The sequence below is a fragment of the Nymphalis io genome, chromosome 24 (genome assembly GCF_905147045.1).
Source record: "Nymphalis io chromosome 24, ilAglIoxx1.1, whole genome shotgun sequence".
NCBI lineage: Eukaryota > Metazoa > Arthropoda > Insecta > Lepidoptera > Nymphalidae > Nymphalis > Nymphalis io.
The window spans coordinates 9,037,567-9,052,290 of NC_065911.1; the positions used below are offsets into that span (position 1 = coordinate 9,037,567).

Consider the following 14,724-nt stretch of genomic DNA (forward strand, 5'->3'; position numbering starts at 1 on the left):
GAAAGAACATTAATTTGATTTATTGATGTGCCTAAAAGAAAAAATACTATTGTTAGTAAAGTTAATAGGTGTGCGCGAGTTGTATAAATCAGTAAGCGCACGCAACAATATCGCAATAAGTTATATTTTATATTATCATTAGTTATTGAAATATAGATCCGATAAAAAACAATTATCCTGTTGAATGTGATGAAATACGGTTATTTCTGTAGTAAATTACTGCCAACTAGATACCAAGATACTTACGCCAAACAGCAATATTTATAGTAGTATTGTTGTGTTCCGGTTTGGAGGGTGAGTGAACCAATGTACTTACAGGCATACGAGACATAACACATCTTAGTTCTTAAGATTATTGGCAATGGTTAAGATTTCTTTTAATGCCCATGTTGATACTACCTATTTTAAATATTAAACAAAAAAGTTTCTTTAATTCTAAATATTTAATTGAATTGTACCTTGTACCTGGTGGTAGGGCTTTGTGTCAGCTCGTCTGGGTAGGTACCACCCGCTCATCAGATATTCTACTGCAAAACAGCAGTACTTGGTGTTGTTGTATTCCGGTTTGAAGGGGGAGTGAGTCAGTGTAACTACAGACACAAGGGACATAACATCTTAGTTCCCAAGGTTGCTGGCGCATTGGTGATGTAAGCGATGGTTAACATTTCTTATAATGCCAATGTCTTTGGGCATTGGTGACCACATACCATCAGGTGGCCCATATGCTCGTCCGCCTTCCTATTGTATAAAAAAAAAACCTTATGGATGTAAGTGCCAGCCCTGCTGACGTAACTAGTGTCACCAAACATTTAGCACCTCTCACTCAGTGAATGTTTTCTCCAACTTCATTATATCTGTACAATAAACACACTTTACTAAGACTAATGGTAAAACTAGAATTTCTAAGCATTTCAACGTTTGTTCAAAGCACTTGTGTTCGTTTTGGAACGTGTTTTATTTGAATTCATTTTTTTTATGAGAATTGTATAAGTAATTATGTAGTGGCTAGTTTTGGTATAAAATCTCCGATCGGGCCGATGATTTATTTTTTTATTTAATTCTCTCGACAGCTGCTTATTATTGATATTTGTACAAAATCGACAACTTATTGATTGTCAAATATCTACTACCGGTAATTTACCTTAGACGTAGAAGTATCGGTAAAAGAAACTCACTGAGATTTTTATTTTTCGACAATTCTTGTTCACAATGTTTTTATTTGTATTTGAAACGGCCTGGCGTCAATCGTGTTGGTTGTGATCTAAAATCATTAGTTTTACGCAAAAATACCTAAACGTTCCTAAACGTTTTTTTTTTTAAATTACTGATTGAATATTTCTGAACGTTTTCCGTGATGCTGTTGTAAAGCGTATACATACACGCTTATTTTGTTTTAATACAATCGTTCCTATGTAATCAAGTAATAATTATCATTAGCTTATGCTTGTTTGGTGCTAATAGTTGTAATAAACTTTCGTAAATAACAGCGTAGGTATATGGAAATATATATGTGTTTATACGTATACGTTATAGTTTATTTTGTTCCTTAATATATTACATTAACATAGTGAAGCCGAGATGGCCCAGTGGTAAGAACGCGTAAATCTTAATCGATGATCGTGGGTTCAAGAAGCACCACTGAATTTTCATGTGCTTAATTTGTGTTTATAATTCATCTCGTGCTTGACGGTGAAGGAAAACATCGTGAGGAAACCTGCATGTGTCTAATTTCACTGAAATTCTGCTACATGTGTATTTCACCGACCCACATTGGAGCAGCGTGGTGGAATAAACTGTGAACCTACCGAAGGTAGAAGAAGCCTTTAGCCCAGCAGTGGGACATGCACAGGCTGTTACGATTACATTATGACGACGATCACAGACGCCTATAATTATCACGTTTTAATTACAATGGCACTCATAAATATCGCTTTTTGCTAAACTTGACTTTCGATAAAATCTACAACGCTTATTGCTGTTCTTTTAAACCGTGAGAAGAAAATTTGTTATATCGTGTCTTAAATTTGTTGTAACGTTAGAGTTGGCATACATTGCGAATGATAAACGCTTGTTTTATTTCTCATTTATGTTAAATGTGTAATAATAGATATACGATTCAAAATTCCCGCGGTACATGTGGATACTCTGCAATTTTGACGCGGTGTGATGCGAATTAGTACTCGTTGTTTAATATTTCTAATAAGTAGACGGATTGGCAAAGGCGCCGCCTGATGTGGTTACGACTGCTAATACAATGGCGCTGTACGATAATATATTAATCACTCTTTACATCGCCGGTGCCCCGCCAACCTTAACCACTAAGAAGTTATATCCTGTATGGTACCTGTAATTGCACTGGCTCACTCACACTTCAATACCGCAGCACAACAATAAACTTAATAATAATAATAATAATAATAATAACTTTATTATTCAGGCATCGAGGCCCATAACTGTCTACAGATTACATATTTATAATTACAGAACATTCATTAATAAAACCGTTCAGCGGTAGAATAATTGATGAGTGGGTGTTGCCTACCTTGGCTTGCACAAAGCCTTGTAGACAAATTTATTTTTCTCTCTCCTTGAGAAAAACGAATCGTTTCTTGAATATAGTAACCGGTCGTTAAACGTCTACAATAAAAGTCACGCAGAGTGATTTCGCAGTGCGAATATATACATAGCCTAATTAAAAAAAAAATTAACTGCCTGGAATTAACTAAATACTTACTTACAAATGATATAAAATTTGCAAGGGCTTGAAATCAAGTTTAAACCATATTTTTGAAAAGGTTTTTTTCACTGTTTAGTGTATTTTCTGCTATTAATGAAGTCTGCTTATTTGGTTATAAATAATTTTTATATTGACTAGTAAAAGATCGCGGTCTTACCACGGGTGACGTGCGCGGGTCAATTGTCAGTTTGCAAAATTTAATGATAAACGGTTGGGTAGTTAACACGTGAAGAATTAAAAAACAAATAAACAGACTCACGTTCCAATTAAGAATATAAGTTAGGAATTCTTAGTGTAGGCTGTATAGATGCGAGCAGAAGGATAAGAAAGCTGTTTTATAAGTAATGTAATTATAATAGCAATTTAAGTTAGCTTATTAGTTAAGTTTATTAGTTTGTTAGTGCTGCTCTTAGTAGAGTTACAATATTAAACGGCATTGCAACTTGTAATTAACAGACAAATTACTTAGTCGTAACGAAATATCTCTCTAAATTTTTTTTCTCTTTTTTAATTTTTACTATTTATATGCTTGTTAGTTACCTCTCCCATAGCACGGGTAAAATAAGGGTTTACATATGACGTTTATATGGTAACATATACATATGTATGTATTGTGGTGTTGGTGGCTTACGCAGCGCACGCCAGTAAAGCTCCCAGTTGGTCTGATTTTTTTTTCGACATCTTCAACAATTCTCATATTTTAGTCAATTAAAAAAAACTTTAATGAATTATACAATTGTGAACGGTATGAAAATCCGGTTCAGAGAGGCAGACAGACGCGGCAGGCGTTTGTTTTATAATAATTAATGATTGAAAGTAGAGTACGTCCAGTGGACGAAATTCGGCCGTAATCGCTTTTGAAAATTTAGGAAAAACATTTTATCGCCGTGGAGTACCGGCTTAGAATAGTACTCCCCCAATCTCATCCCGTGGGTGTCGTAAGAGGCGACTGAGGGACGGGGAAAAGGGGGGATGAGCAGCAGCGTCCCTCCCCCATAAACAACTTACCCCCCCTACTGCGCTCGCCTACACGCCTGCCCAGCGCGGCGAGTATGGGCAAACCCTCCTTAATGGCAGATGCACCCAAAAAAGGCCCCCAGTTACCGGCAAGCCCGCTAGGCCCGACCAAGGTAGCGGTCGCGGTATCGGCAGGGCAGGGGGTGCTAAGAATCACCGGTTCACGGCAGGCTACCATATAAAACGACTTCACATGGCAACGTACAATGGACGCTCGATGAGGCTGGACCATCACCTCACCGAATTAGAAGTAGAGTTAAGTCATATAAACTGGCATATACTGGGGTTATCTGAAGTCCGAAGACAGGGGGAGGACACGATAACTCTAGAGTCCGGTAACTTACTCTACTTCCGCGAAGGCGATAACCTCTCCCAGGGTGGTGTCGGTTTTCTAGTCAAAAAGGATCTCATTAGCAGCATTGTGGAAATCAGTAGTGTGTCGAACCGGGTAGCGTACCTTGTCCTAAAACTTTCCGACAGGTACTCCCTGAAGGTCGTACAGATATATGCGCCAACTTCGACATACTCTGATGATGTGGTCGAAGCGATGTACGAGGACATCGCAAAGGCCCTCAACGACACCTCGAAGGCCCACTACAATGTTGTTATGGGAGACTTTAATGCGAAAGTGGGAGTACAAGATAGCGGTGAAACGAAAGTCGGACCTTACGGCTTGGGCTGCAGAAATCACAGGGGGCAAGTGCTGGTAAACTTTCTCGGGCTCTTTTTGATGAATTCTTTCTTTCAAAAGAAGCCTCAGAAGAGGTGGACCTGGCGAAGCCCCGATAACGTGACAAGGAATGAGATAGACTTTATCATTTCGAATAAAAGGCACATATTTAGAGATGTTTCAGTGATCAACAGGTTTAATACCGGAAGTGATCACCACTTGGTTCGAGGTACTCTAAATATCAACTTAAAAGCCGAAAGATCGAGAATGATGAGGTCTACTCTCCGACCTACCATGCCCCAAGCTGCTCAAGGCTCCGAAAAGTTCCAAATGGAACTTTAAAATCAATTCACCGCGTTGGAAACCGTAAGCAGCATTGATGAGAAAACCGAAACGCTGGTCAAAATACTGCAAAACACATCCCGCAAGTGTTTTCCGCCACAGAGAAGAGACAACGCACCAAAACTCTCTGCTGAGACACTCGAGCTCATGAGAAAACGACGAGAACTACCATCGTTTTTGTCAGGTAAGGCCTTAAACCGAACAATAAAAATGCTGACGCGACGCGATCTCCGACGCTCCAATACCCGTGCCATCAAGGCTGCGATTGAGCAAAATCGGGGATCGAAAATGTTCGCTCGCATGTTTGGGAGGCCGCGTCTGACAAAACCTAAAACTGAAAATGGTGGGGTCGTTACCTCTAGGCCTGAGATTGTCGGAGAAGTAGAGAGGTTTTATGGGCAGTTGTTCTCTTCAAGATCGGATAAACCCGTGGGAATCAGTATTGATGACCAGCGCGCCCCTCTTATGCGCCATTACTCCGAGGAGCTCCCGGTCGTTGACCAAGGCGAGATTAGGGCGGCTCTAGAACAGCTTAAAACAACAAAGCTCCGGGAGATGACGGAATCAAAACAGAGTTGCTTAAGGCAGGCGGGACTCCGATCCTGAAAGAGCTAGCAAGCCTCTTTAATTCCGTCATCCAACATGGCAAGACCCCGGAAACGTGAAGCGGGAGTGAGGTGGTACTGTTTTTCAAGGAAGGTGATAAAACCCTCTTGAAAAACTACAGACCAATCTCCCTCCTGAGTCACGTGTATAAGCTGTTCTCAAGAGTCGTCACGAACCGTCTCGCCAGACGATTTGACGAGTTCCAGCCCCCAGAGCAAGCCGACTTTCGATCAGGTTATAGCACCGTGGACCACATCCATACTGTTCGGCAGATTGTGCAGAAGACCGAAGAGTAGAATCAGCCGCTGTGTGAGCATTTGTGGACTACGAGAAAGCCTTCGACTCCATCGAAACCTGGGCAGTGCTCGACTCATTGCAGAGATGTCATATCGACTGGAGATATATCGAGGTACCGAGATGTCTGTACAACGCCGCTACAATGACTGTCCACATCCAGGACTGTAAGACGAAAGCGATCCAACTGCGGAGAGGAGTGAGACAGGGGGATGTAATATCCCCGAAACTGTTCAACAACGCGTTGGAAGACGTTTTCAAGACGCTGGATTGGACTGGGTATGGAGTCAATGTAAACGGAGAGTACATCTCACACCTTCGATTTGCCGACGCTATCGTCATCATAGCAGAGTCGCTGGAACAACTCACCGAAATGCTCCGTAGCCTAGGCGAGTCTTCCCGGTGTGTCGGTCTCGGTATAAACTTGGACAAGTCCAACGTCATGTTCAATATATAATATATAGCATGTCGTACCGGGACCGATTTACGTCGAGGGGAAACCTCTCGAAGTTGTTAGTGAATATACCTACCTAGAACAGATAATACAAGTCGGTAGGAACAACTTCGAGAAGGAAGCCGATCGAAGAATTCGCTTGGGATGGGCAGCATTTGGCAACCTTCGTCAAGTCCTCAAATCGTCTATACCGCAATGTTTGAAGACGAAAGTCTTCAACCAATGCGTCTTACCTGCCATGACATACGGTGCCGAAACGTGGACACTAACTGCGGGACTAGTCCACAAATTCAAAGTCGCTCAGCGTGCTATGGAGCGAGCTATGCTCGGAGTATCTTTGAAGGATAAGATCAGAAATGAGATTATCCGGAAAAGAACCGGAGTCACCGACATAGCTTGAAAAATTAGCAGGCTGAAGTGGCAGTGGGCTGGTCACGTATGTCGTAGTACCGATGGCCGTTGGAGCAGACGAGTCCTAGAGTGGAGACCGCGAATCGGCAAATGCAGCGTAGGGCGCCCTCCAGCCAGGTGGACCGATGACCTTAAGAAGGTGGCGGGCACCAACTGGATGCGAAAGGCGGAGGACAGGGAGCTTTGGCGCACCTTGGGAGAGGCCTATGTTCAGCAGTGGACAATGATTGGCTGTTGATGATAATAATAATAATATGATAATGTTGGCTGCCGCCAAAGTTCTATGATAATTAAGTTGTATCAATGTGTTATATATATATTTTTTTGTGGTGTACAATGAAGTAGGTTCTATTTATTCTATTTATTATTATGCCGCGTTTATATCATTAATGCAATGACATATTGCCAACTGGCATTCTTGAGAATGGCTTAAATAGGTCAGGACGATATCATATGTTTGTATGCAAATAAAATATTCGTCGGTTATCGAATCTGATCTATGAGAAATCTAAAGTTTTTTTTTTTTTTTTTTTTTTTTTTTTTTTTTTTTTTTTTTTTTTTTTTTTTTTTTTTTTTTTTATATATCGCCGGGAGGGCAAATGACTCTACTCCACCTGATGGTAAGTGGTAGTAGAGTCCAAACGCGACGACGGCCAGTACAGACGGGAAAAACGTTCTGCACTAGCCGCCTTCGCCTTGCCGGCCCGCAAGATGCCTCTTCACGCCTCGTTTGAAGGAACCCGGGTTGTAAGAGGAGGGGAATACGTGAGCTGGTAAGGAATTCCATTTTTTGGAAGTGCGACAAAGAAAGGAGTTGCCAAATTTCTTTGTTCGCGATGGAATTGATGTCACAGTTAGGCGGTGACATCGAGAACCAGCCCGCGTGGACTTAAGAAGGAAGGGGGAAGTGTGAAGAACTCAGGCTTAAGCAAACGTTTCTGACACACTAACACCGACGTGTTATTTCGCGCTGAATTTTGAAACGGTTTGTATATTCTGAGCCCACATTGGGACACTATAGTTTAACTGTTGTGTTAATTGCCTTTGTGTTATCTATATTTTAAAAGGTTGCACAATTCAATGCATGACCTGTATCCTCATGCATCACTCGATAGGATATGTAGATATTTTTAAAGGGTTCAAATTCAGACAAGCTGAGTTTCACGTGATTGATTTAATTTAAAAGAAAGAACTTTTCGTTTTATTTACCTTATTACCTGCTTAATTCTCTGTTCGCTTTTAATTACAGTCGTCATCTTCATATCTTTAATTAATATTAAATTCGCCCAACAACTATGCTATAGAGTTTATAAAACAAATATTCAAAGAATATTTACATCAGTGCATTGTTTAACAAACATTTACACTGTGCAAATATTTTAAGTGCGCCACTCTGCAGCAAGCCGTTCAATAAATGATTTTAGTATTGCTTGAAGAGATGTGAAGTTACGACATTTGTATGTATATTGTTTAAAAATATAAAAAACAATACATACATAAATATTAATAACTCTACCAGTTACACTATACTAGGCTACGCACGAATAGAATAAGGAATTACATACATTATCGGAATGCATGATATATATTTAAGGGTTTACGCGGCGCACGCCCGTAAAGCTCCGAGTCGTCTGACTTTTTCGGAAGATTCAACAATCGTCGTCATATTTCAACCAATTTTCAAAAAACCTTAAGTAATTGTACACCTAAAATGAACCTTCGTAATGAATTCCTTTGTCCATTGGTGAAAACCGTAAAACATAGGTTCGGTTGTTTTTGAGCTTATCGCTTTCATACAGACAGACGGACACACATGACGGGGGGCTTTGTTTTATAATATGTAGTGATTTTATTAGTTTGTTATTTTACGCTATACATGTACATTTATTCTATCAATTGTAAAATATGTGCGGCCATAATGTTTTTTCCACTTGCTTATCGCCCAAAGGTTGCCTGGAAGAGATTGTCGCTTTAGCAATAAGGCCGCCTGTTGCAACTAATGCAACTTCGTACATTCGAATAATTTATTATATACCTTTTTCACGTATCTAATGTTTTGTTTTTTAGAATTAGGAGTAAAGTGAAGTGCAAAAAATAAATACATAGGACGCCTGTGTGTGATTTACGGCAAGTTTATTCTTTTAAAAATATATACATAAACTCAATTAAAATTGAGGTCAGCTTTATTTATGTATCAAAAAGTTTGTTTTGGTCACCCCGGCGTCTCAAGCTGAGTGGTCTAACGGACTGGCCTCTTGCCAATTTTCGTGTTGATTGTATAGCTAACTAAGCACTCGATCTTAAAACCGCAACAAGTATGAATATTATTTATATGCAATAATATTGTATACATGATTTTCAAAGTCAATGTCATATTGCCTTTGTTCATTTATATTATTGTCTATTCGAAATGCCCTTGAGATAGGACCTTTAGACAGTGTTTATTTGTATTGACAGAAAAACAATCGGTTGAAAATATAACAGTATTTTTTTTACAAATATTGTAAATACACGCGGAGTTTCCACGCCAAAAGGTCTTAACTCAACAGCGTTGGAATTATTAAGCTTACAATTTAACATGTAATGTATGGCCTACGTTTTATCTGTAAAATTCTTAACCAGCTAGGAGTTGCAAATAAACTTATTGTCGCAAATCGTTTTCCGACTTCTTACGACCTTTTTCAGCGGTGAGTTTTAAGTTTTTTTTTTTACAGAATAGCTTTACTATTCGCCCGCGCTGTGCTATTGCGTCGAACAATGCGTTTTTCGCGCGTTTATTTAAATAAGTTTGTGGAAAATAGGATCGTCTTAGTAGTACTCGTTTAAGCTTAGCGTTAAATTTCAACACTTTTATATGTGTGTATGTAACGATAAAGTTGTAACATTAACGTTCATTCTCCATGCCCCAAAGCCTTGACAAGCGGGTAATTTCAACAGATCTTGCAAAATGTAGTAGTTTAGGGCTTAAAGCATTACCTACGGCTAATCTAGGTGAAACTTCCTTAGCAGTTTTGAAGGCATTCAGGCGTAAAACGTGCCTGTCGTATAATAAGATCTTAAGTTTAGATATTAATTGAACCGAGTTTAGAAAGTTTTTTAACTAAGTGTTTTTGTTTCTTAATCAAAGGCTATACGTATTTCAATGTATTTATATATGGTCTAGGGAATAGTGTATGTAATTGATAATTTTTTGACGGTTGTCTTAGAGAGAAGTACATCAAGTACTTGCGGATATTTTTTTGTTTAGCTTATTGCATTAATTTTGCTTATATACTAATTATATCGTACTGTAGAATTGATATGGGTATTTATAAAATAATATACTTCATTTATTGACTAAATTTATTTATAATGTAAATATTACAATAAAGAAAAATCTTTTTTAAAATATATGATGTTTAAATCGTAATATATTTTTATGACAGTAAAATTTTAACTATCATATCATTGACAGGCGTTTGATTATAGGTCAACTTCTAGTAAACAAGCACGCATCGCGTGACGTGACACATGAAATTGACTTGTGAAATAACTCAAACCCAAGGCTTAAAAATCGTTGGTAATATGACGTTGCAACATTACGAATTTAAGCGCCTTTCTCTGTAAGAGAACTATTCTGACTTGAAAAATGATTGATATTAATACTTGTAATTTTGCTTTCATGTTATATTAAAGTCAAAGTTAATGTGAAAAATCTTTATTGAATATAGAAGCGTTACACTAACTCATTAATTGTCATAATCTCCGGCCGACAATAAACACCTCAGACCTGAGAAGAACCGACGAAAGAAACTCAGTGGGATGTTTTTTTATATCTATTTTAACAATATTATATTTAATATACAATAATAGAATTGTATTTTTTTATTTGATTATATGTGGATTTTAAGTTTTGATTTGCGAGTAATTTATATGCTATATATATTAATCTATCGACTATCGTTATTTGCGTTACATTAAATTTTGTAAGAGGTGTTAATGGATATACTACTGTATCCATTAAAATCTAGATTAGATTTATATATAAAGTATATGTATAAGCTATTACTTATTATAAATTTTCGCACCCTATGATGTCTGTTCATCATCAACCCTTCGTCGTCCACTGCTGGACATAGGCCTTAGGCTCTCAATATCCATCCGCTGCCAGCCATTTTGCGAATATCTTCACTCCACCTACCCGGAGGGCGTCCTACGCTATGTTTGCCAAGGCGTGGTCTCCACTCCAGAACACGTCTACTCCAACGGTTGTCGGTTATGCGACATATGTGTTCATATAGCCTTATGTGGCAGTAACGATATTAACGAACGCTAGATATGACCGATATTATGTTCGAAATCTTAATGTTGTATTTAATTTATTGTGAATAATAAAACTATTTCTTTTGCAGGTAACCGACGTCTTGATATAATAGGTGAGTAAAACATAAGACTAATGTACAAAGTTTGCTCATCACCTATTAAGTATATACCTATGCATGGCTAAGCTACGGTTTTACCTTCTGGGGAAAAGCACACGCACTTACAGTTTTCATTTTATAAAAGAATTTTGTAAACATTGATTGAATGATTAGTTGGAAAATATAAGAGAAAATATAAATAGTCAATAAAGTATAAGTACTTGGACCAGCCTTGCTTGGCTCTAATAATAACTAATTACATTAACTTTTTGGAAAAGACACCTATGTAGATAAACTCAAAAGCAAAACCTTATCTAAATACAAAATTTGAGGCAAAAAGAGGGAGTCATTTCCGAATACACGAAATATAAACAAGAACATTCATATTACAAGATATAATAATATCTATTAAAAAGGGCTCAACGGTGTGTCCTAGAAGCTTTGTACGAACACGGGCTGACGATGATGAATATTTTAACACTTGACGTCCGGCCCTTAACATTGTTTCCCCAATAAGAGACGGGGTCATAGGGGTCATAGTCACCTACGTACGGTGAACATCTACGATGGCAAGAGTATTTTGTTATAATAAGTGTATATCATCTAAATAAACATCATGGAATTAAATAAATGATTGAAAACGGGGTAATATATAGTATAAAGTAGTTATGAGTACGATATTTCGTCCAATACTGATCAAAAATTAGTAAAGTCGATTAACATAGCAGGGAGAGCAAATAAAACACTTTGCCCATGAATTGACATGCCATGGGCGAGATCTATATAGTCTAGTTTTCATTTTGAAAGTCAGTGAAGTTGTTATTGGAACTGTGCAAGTTAAAGTAGTTATGTATTAGCAGAGCTATTATTATAGTATGATTTTTTTTATAGAATAGGAAGGCGGACGAGCATATGGGCCACCTGATGGTTAGTAGTCACCAATACCCATAGACATTGGCATTGTAAGAAATATTAAATATCGCTTACATCACCAATGCGCCATCAACCTTGGGAACTAAGATATTATGTCCCTTGTGCTTGTAATTAAACACTGGCTCACTCACCCTCCAAACCGGAACACAACAATATCAAGTACTGCTGATGAGTGGGTGGTACCTACCCAGACGAGCTTGCACAAAGCTCTATCACCAGTAAATGTTAATCTAAGGTTCGTTTATTGCTACTCCTCCCACCATGATATTATACTACTATACCAATTCAACCTTGTAATGTTTCCATTTCAAATGTAAATATAGTCAATAGTAAAAGGTCAAAATTGTTCAAGTAATATCAAGTAATAAAGAGGTAAAATTCGTTCATCCATAACAACCTTTTTTATAACTTCATGTTGTTAATTGACATTAATCGATATATTACCTCAAGTAAGTTAGTGTGTTAAAGCGTCCCTGTATAAAACATTTCGTTAGCTTGGAAGTTGCGTGTATATAAGGTTTAGATTGTAACAGCTCGTAACTGATGTGAAATAACGAACCGTTCTGTCTGGTTGTTACGCTTTTATGGCTAAACTACGAAATCAATTTTGATAAAATTTCGTATGAAGCAAGATTGAACCTTAACACACGGGCGAAGTTGCAGGCGAAAACTCGTAACAATGACTTCTAAATTATAAAAACTATTTTGTATTTATTCTGAAACTTACTTTAATACACTTTCATTAGTAAAGTAGTATTTAGTTTAATCAAGTGCTATAATGCTTTAAAACGATAAACCAATTTATATATTGAAACGGGAGGTAATAATGATAGCAATTTATGAATAATCGAATTTTATTTTTCTTAATACTTTTTTTTTACTTTTAACAACTGTTAGCTTTTCGTTGCCATGGACACATTCTGACGTTTGTTTTTATAAAAAAACGAATGACGTTCCGAAAAGAGGTGATCGGGTATTAAGTTCTGTTTGTATTGGCATGGCATGGGTTGGCTTGGCTTTATGTAGCGTGGCATGTGGAATGACGTTACAATATGAAAATTACTCAAAACAGTTTTTTTATTGCCAACAAAAATAAACGTCAATTATAACTGTTACTATAATACTTTACGATGTCATCGATGATTAATTGTGTTGGCTTCCGTTGATGATGAAACTTCCTGACCGTATTTCGGCCTCGTCGAACAATCGCAAGGATTACACATGAGATAATATTTATTTATTTGTAATCAACAGCGTATACAGATTATATTTGTACAGTTTTTTAAATTTCATGAAGACTATGGCCACAAAGATTACAATATAAAGTGTTTAATATAATATATTTAACAAAGTGGATAACAAAAAGAAAGTAGGTCTAAAGAAAATTGTTGACGTTTGTGACAAGAGAATATTCACAAGTGTATGGGTATTTGTATGTGAGTTTGTGCATGCGTGTGTGTGTGTTTCTGTGTGTATGTGTTTGTGTGTGTGTGTGTGTGTGATTGTGTGTGTGTGTGTGTGTGTGATTGTGTGTGTGTGCGTGTGGGTGTGTGTGTGTGCGTGTTTATTTTTGGCGGTAAGATAGTGTTATTTGTTTCCTCAATTGTTTTTTGGATAAGTGAAACAGGTCTAAATGAGAAAATAATTTGTTTTATGTTCGTGCTAGACGTACACTTATAGAGCTTTTTGCATAATTTGTGTTACATTTTGGAACAACTAGTAGGTGGGGGTTACGCGATCTAAATGAGGAGGCATTTAGAGAGAATGCTGACACCAAACTGGGGCAATCCATCATACCAGTTAAAATTGCTTGTAGTAGCAGCATATCCTTTTGATTTCCTCTTTGCTCTAGCGAATCTAGTTTATAATAAATACTGTCTTCTTCATAGCTGTCAATTTTTTTAAAATCTTTGTGCGCTAAGTATTTGAGAAATTTATATTGTATAGATTCGAGTCTCTGAATATGATTTTTATATAGAGGTGACCATATACTACTTGCATATTCCAAGATACTTCGAACGTATGCAAAGTAGAGTATTTTTATGCATTCAATATTATAAAATGATTGCGTTGCTCGCTTAATAAAACCAAGTTGTTTATACGCCCTATTTGTTACTGCGTCAATGTGTTCAATCATTGAAACTTTAGTGTCAATTTTAATGCCTAGATCTGTAACGGTGGATTTTTTAGCAATCGTCGCGTCATTGATTTTATAGTCGAAATTAATTTTTGTTTTTTTACGAGTCAGAGTTATATAATGACATTTCTTAACGTTTACTGTAATTCTATTTTTCGCGTAGTATTTTGTCAGGGCATTTAAATCATCTTGTAATTTAAGGCAATCCTCGAATGATCTTATTTTAAAGTAGACTTTTTTATCGTCAGCGAACATCAAATAGTGTGAATGTTTGAAACAATTGCCGATGTCAAAAAGATACGCATTATATAGAAGAGGCCCCAAAATGGATCCTTGAGGGACCCCTGATGATATGAATACAAAATCACTTCTTGCACTGCCTGTTACTACTGCCTGCATACGATTTTTTATATAAGATGTCAACCATCGAAGCAGGTTTCCGTTTATCCCAAGAGTATTAAGTTTATGAAGTAATATCACGTGATCTACGCGGTCGAACGCTTTTTCGAAATCTGTGTAGATGACATCTACTTGGCATCCTTCATCCATACTTTGCAGTATAAAGTCTGTGAAGATGGCCAAATTGAAGACCGTTGAGCGATTCTTCATAAAACCGTGTTGTTCGTAGGGAATGGACCTTGTAATAATGGGGCATATTTGTCTGTAAACCACTTTTTCGAACAGCTTGCTTATTGCGTTCAGGATAGAAATCGGTCGGTAATT

General features: G+C 37.4%; 1 protein-coding gene across 1 annotated transcript in view; it reads left to right on the forward strand.

Annotated features, from left to right (window-relative positions):
• Window positions 1-14,724, forward strand: part of LOC126777854 (ATP-binding cassette sub-family D member) — a 105,637-nt gene that overhangs the window by 11,134 nt on the left and 79,779 nt on the right. Inside the window, exon 2 of the mRNA XM_050501090.1 lies at window positions 10,923-10,946. The gene's annotated coding sequence lies outside the window, so the exon portion shown is untranslated. The remainder of the gene's footprint in view (window positions 1-10,922; window positions 10,947-14,724) is intronic.